The sequence below is a fragment of the Bombina bombina genome, chromosome 3, assembly GCF_027579735.1.
Source record: "Bombina bombina isolate aBomBom1 chromosome 3, aBomBom1.pri, whole genome shotgun sequence".
Lineage (NCBI taxonomy): Eukaryota > Metazoa > Chordata > Amphibia > Anura > Bombinatoridae > Bombina > Bombina bombina.
Genome location: NC_069501.1, coordinates 807,826,428 through 807,832,427, shown reverse-complemented (window position 1 = coordinate 807,832,427; position 6,000 = coordinate 807,826,428).

The window sequence follows — 6,000 nt, the reverse complement described above, 5'->3', positions numbered from 1 at the left end:
CCATGCACATCATTCATTTGCTCAGTTCCATCTGAGACCTCTGCAACTGTGCATGCTCAGTCAATGGAATGGGGATCACTCGGATCTCTCGCAGAGGATAAATCTGGACTCCCCAACAAGAGTCTCTCTTGTGGTGGATTTCTCAAGACCATCTGTTTCAGGGGCACATGCTTTCTGAGGCCTTCCTGAGTGATTGTGACCACGGACGCGAGCCTGTTGGGCTGGGGAGCAGTTAGGGGTTCCTTAAAAGCACAGGGCTTGTGGACTTCAGAGGAGTCGTCAATAAATATCTTTGAGTTGAGAGCAATCTTCAATTCTTTGATAGTTTGGCCTCATCTAGCTTTGGTCCGGTTTATCAGATTTTAGTCGGACAACATCAATCGGTGGCTTATATCAACCACCAGGGGGGGAACTTGGGAGTTCCTTGGCAATAAAGGAGGTGATTTGCATTCTCCAGTGGGTGGAGTCTCACGATTGCCATCTCTTTACCATCCACATTCCAGGGGTGGGCAATTGGGAGGCTGATTTTCTGAGCAGTCAAACTTTTCATCCAGGAGACTGGGCTCTCCACCCAGAGGTTTTCACGATGATAACTCACAGGTGGGAGATTCCGGAATTGGATGTGATGGCGTCTCGTCAAAATGCCAAGCTTCCAAGGTACAGTTCAAGGTCAAGAGATCCTCAAGCCGTTCTGGTAGATGCTCTCTCGGTTCCTTGGAATTTCAATCTAGCATATCTGTTTCCTCAGTTTGCTCTACTTCCACGAGTAGTTGCTTGCATCAAGCCGGAGAAAGCTTCTGTGATTCTAATAGCTTCTGCATGGCCTTGCAGGATCTGGTTTGCCGTATCTTGTGACAATGTAATCTTTTCCTCCTTGGAGGTTCCTTTGCGGAAGGACCTTCTACTTCAGGGTCCATTCCTTCATCCAACTCTGGTTTCTCTGAAGCTGACTGCTTGGAGATTGAACGTCTAGTTTTCGCTAGACGTGGCTTTTCTGAGAAAGTTATAGATACTATGCTTTAGGCTCGTAAACCAGTTACTCGCAGAATTTACCATAGGTTATGGTGTAAATTCTCTCAATCGTGTCATTCAAAGGGTTTTTCTTGGGACAAAGTGAAGGTTCCGTAAATTTTGGCTTTTCTTCAGGAGGGCCTGGAGAAAGGTTTGTCAGCCAGTACACTGAAGGGTCAGATTTCTGGTCTATTTATTCTTTTGCATAAATGTCTGGCGGTTCTGCCAGATGTTCAGTCTTTTGTTCAGGCCTTAGTCAGAATCAGGCCTGTGTTAAAACCTGTTGCTCCTCCTTGGAGTCTTAACCTAGTTCTTAAGTTTTACAGCAGGCTCCGTTTGAGCCAATGCATTCTGTGTACATTAAATTACTTTCTTGGAACACACTGGCTCTGCAGTGTGACTCTCCTTACCTTATTTTTCATGCTGATAAGGTGGTCCTTCGTACTAAGATAGTGTTGGATCGCAATATTAATCAGGAAATTGTTGTTCCCTCTTTTTGTCCTAATCCTTCCTCTCAGAAGGAACGTCTTTTGCATAACTTGGATGTTGTGCGTGCTTTAAAATTTTACCTTCAAGCAACTAAAGATTTTCGGAAGTCTTCTGCCCTGTTTGTTGTTTTCTCTGGTAAGCGTAGGGGTCACAAGGCCACTTCTACCACTCTTTTTCTCTCTGGTTTAGAAGTGTTATCCCATTAGCTTATGAGACAGCAGCCTCCTGAGAGAATTAAGACTCATTCCACTAGAGCTGTTTCTTCTTCCTGGGCTTTCAAAAATGAAGCTTCAGTGGAGCAAATTTGCAAGGCGGTCACAAATTTGATACTTTTGCCTTGACTGAGGCTTCTTTTGGGGAAAAAGTTTTTCAAGCAGTGGTGCCTTCAGTTTAGGTCCGCCTCTCTTGTTCACCCTCCTTTTCATTCTGTGTCTTCTAACTTGGGTATTGGTTCCCATTAGTAATTGGAATGAATCGTGGACTCTCTATGCCATAGGAAAGAAAACACAAATTTATGCTTACCTGATAAATGTATTTCCGGGCATAAAGAGTCCACGACCCACCCTTGGTTTTTTTTGTACAAACCATAGGCACCTCTATACCTTGTGTTACTTCTTTTTCCATTCCCTTCAGCCGAATGACTGGGGGTTATGGGTAAGGGAAGTGATACTTAACAGCTTTGCTGGGGTGCTCTTTGCCGCCTCCTGCTGGCCAGGAGTGAATATCCCATTAGTAATTGGAATGAATTGTGGACTCTGCCTGGAAAGGTAAGCATACATTTTGGTTGTTTTTTTTTTTTTATACGAGTCACATGATCATGTATTACTTTGTTACAAAATTAAACAGATGTTTAAATTCCCACGCTCTAGAAAAGCCCCAACTAATGCCCAGGATAAAGCATTCTGCAATTTGTAAAGTTAGCATATTATAATTTCAGTATTTCAACATAAACTGTTATTTTACAGAAGTAATTTGCAGAAGCTTAAGGGGAATTCATGAATGCATGGAAATATAAAGAAGGCTACATAAAACAGAATTTATGCTTACCTGATAAATTACTTTCTCCAACGGTGTGTCCGGTCCACGGCGTCATCCTTACTTGTGGGATATTCTCTTCCCCAACAGGAAATGGCAAAGAGTCCCAGCAAAGCTGGTCACATGATCCCTCCTAGGCTCCGCCCACCCCAGTCATTCGACCGACGTACAGGAGGAAATATGCATAGGAGAAACCATATGATACCGTGGTGACTGTAGTTAGAGAAAATAATTCATCAGACCTGATTAAAAAAACCAGGGCGGGCCGTGGACCGGACACACCGTTGGAGAAAGTAATTTATCAGGTAAGCATAAATTCTGTTTTCTCCAACATAGGTGTGTCCGGTCCACGGCGTCATCCTTACTTGTGGGAACCAATACCAAAGCTTTAGGACACGGATGAAGGGAGGGAGCAAATCAGGTCACCTAAATGGAAGGCACCACGGCTTGCAAAACCTTTCTCCCAAAAATAGCCTCTGAAGAAGCAAAAGTATCAAATTTGTAAAATTTGGCAAAAGTGTGCAGTGAAGACCAAGTCGCTGCCTTACATATCTGGTCAACAGAAGCCTCGTTCTTGAAGGCCCATGTGGAAGCCACAGCCCTAGTGGAATGAGCTGTGATTCTTTCAGGAGGCTGCCGTCCGGCAGTCTCATAAGCCAATCGGATAATGCTTTTAAGCCAAAAAGAAAGAGAGGTAGAAGTTGCTTTTTGACCTCTCCTTTTACCAGAATAAACAACAAACAAAGAAGATGTTTGTCTGAAATCTTTAGTGGCCTCTAAATAGAATTTTAGAGCACGGACTACGTCCAAATTGTGTAACAAACGTTCCTTCTTTGAAACTGGATTCGGACACAAAGAAGTCCTGGTTAATATTCTTGTTGGAAACAACTTTCGGAAGAAAACCAGGCTTAGTACGCAAAACCACCTTATCTGCATGGAACACCAGATAGGGCGGAGAACACTGCAGAGCAGATAACTCAGAAACTCTTCTAGCAGAAGAAATTGCAACCAAAAACAAAACTTTCCAAGATAATAACTTAATATCTACGGAATGTAAGGGTTCAAACGGAACCCCTTGAAGAACTGAAAGAACTAGATTAAGACTCCAGGGAGGAGTCAAAGGTCTGTAAACAGGCTTGATTCTAACCAGAGCCTGAACAAACGCTTGAACGTCTGGCACAGCTGCCAGTCTTTTGTGAAGTAAAACAGATAACGCAGAGATCTGTCCCTTCAGAGAACTTGCAGATAATCCTTTCTCCAAACCTTCTTGTAGAAAGGATAGAATCTTAGGAATTTTTATCTTGTTCCATGGGAATCCTTTAGATTCACACCAACAGATATATTTTTTCCATATCTTATGGTAAATTTTTCTAGTTACAGGCTTTCTAGCCTGAATCAGAGTATCTATTACAGAATCTGAAAACCCACGCTTTGATAAAATCAAGCGTTCAATCTCCAAGCAGTCAGTTGGAGGGAAACCAGATTCGGATGTTCGAATGGACCTTGAACAAGAAGGTCCTGTCTCAAAGGTAGCTTCCATGGTGGAGCCGATGACATATTCACCAGGTCTGCATACCAAGTCCTGCGTGGCCACGCAGGAGCTATCAAGATCACCGAAGCCCTCTCCTGATTGATCCTGGCTACCAGCCTGGGAATGAGAGGAAACGGTGGGAATACATAAGCTAGGTTGAAGGTCCAAGGTGCTACTAGTGCATCTACTAGAGTCGCCTTGGGATCCCTGGATCTGGACCCGTAACAAGGAACCTTGAAGTTCTGACGAGAGGCCATCAGATCCATGTCTGGAATGCCCCATAATCGAGTTATTTGGGCAAAGATTTCCGGATGGAGTTCCCACTCCCCCGGATGGAATGTCTGACGACTCAGAAAATCCGCTTCCCAATTTTCCACTCCTGGGATGTGGATTGCAGACAAGTGGCAGGAGTGATCCTCCGCCCATTGAATTATCTTGGTCACTTCCTCCATCGCCAGGGAACTCCTTGTTCCCCCCTGATGGTTGATATATGCAACTGTCGTCATGTTGTCTGATTGAAACCTTATGAATTTGGCCTTTGCTAGATGAGGCCAAGCCTTGAGAGCATTGAATATCGCTCTCAGTTCCAGAATGTTTATCGGGAGAAGAGATTCTTCCCGAGACCATAGACCCTGAGCTTTCAGGGGTTCCCAGACCGCGCCCCAGCCCACCAGACTGGCGTCGGTCGTGACAATGACCCACTCTGGTCTGCGGAAGCTCATTCCCTGTGACAGGTTGTCCAGGATCAGCCACCAACAGAGTGAATCTCTGGTCCTTTGATCTACTTGAATCGTCGGAGACAAGTCTGTATAATCCCCATTCCACTGTCTGAGCATGCACAGTTGTAATGGCCTTAGATGAATTCGTGCAAAAGGAACTATGTCCATTGCTGCAACCATCAATCCTATTACTTCCATGCACTGCGCTATGGAAGGACGAAGAACAGAATGAAGTACTTGACAAGAACTTAGAAGTTTTGATTTTCTGACCTCTGTCAGAAAAATCATCATTTCTAAGGAGTCTATTATTGTTCCCAAGAAGGGAACTCTTGTTGACGGGGAAAGAGAACTTTTTTCTATGTTCACTTTCCATCCGTGAGATCTGAGAAAGGCTAGGACGATGTCCGTATGAGCCTTTGCTTTTGACAGAGACGACGCCTGAATCAGGATGTCGTCCAAGTACGGTACTACTGCAATGCCCCTTGGTCTTAGAACCGCTAGAAGGGACCCTAGTACCTTTGTGAAAATTCTCGGAGCAGTGGCTAATCCGAATGGAAGTGCCACAAACTGGTAATGCTTGTCCAGAAAAGCGAACCTTAGGAACTGATGATGTTCCTTGTGGATAGGAATATGTAGGTACGCATCCTTTAAATCCACCGTGGTCATAAATTGACCTTCCTGGATGGTAGGAAGGATCGTTCGAATGGTTTCCATTTTGAACGATGGAACCCTGAGAAATTTGTTTAGGATCTTGAGATCTAAAATTGGTCTGAATGTTCCCTCTTTTTTGGGAACTATGAACAGGTTGGAGTAAAACCCCATCCCTTGTTCTCCTATTGGAACTGGATGAATTACTCCCATCTTTAACAGGTCTTCTACACAATGTAAGAATGCCTGTCTTTTTATTTGGTTTGAAGATAATTGAGACCTGTGGAACCTTCCCCTTGGGGGTAGTTCCTTGAATTCCAGGAGATAACCTTGAGAAACTATTTCTAGTGCCCAAGGATCCTGAACATCTCTTGCCCAGGCCTGAGCAAAGAGAGAAAGTCTGCCCCCCACCAGATCCGGTCCCGGATCGGGGGCCATCCCTTCATGCTGTTTTGGTAGCAGTGGCAGGATTCTTGGCCTGCTTACCCTTGTTCCAGCCTTGCATCGGTCTCCAGGCTGGTTTGGGTTGAGAAGTATTACCCTCTTGCTTAGAGGATGTAGAAGTAG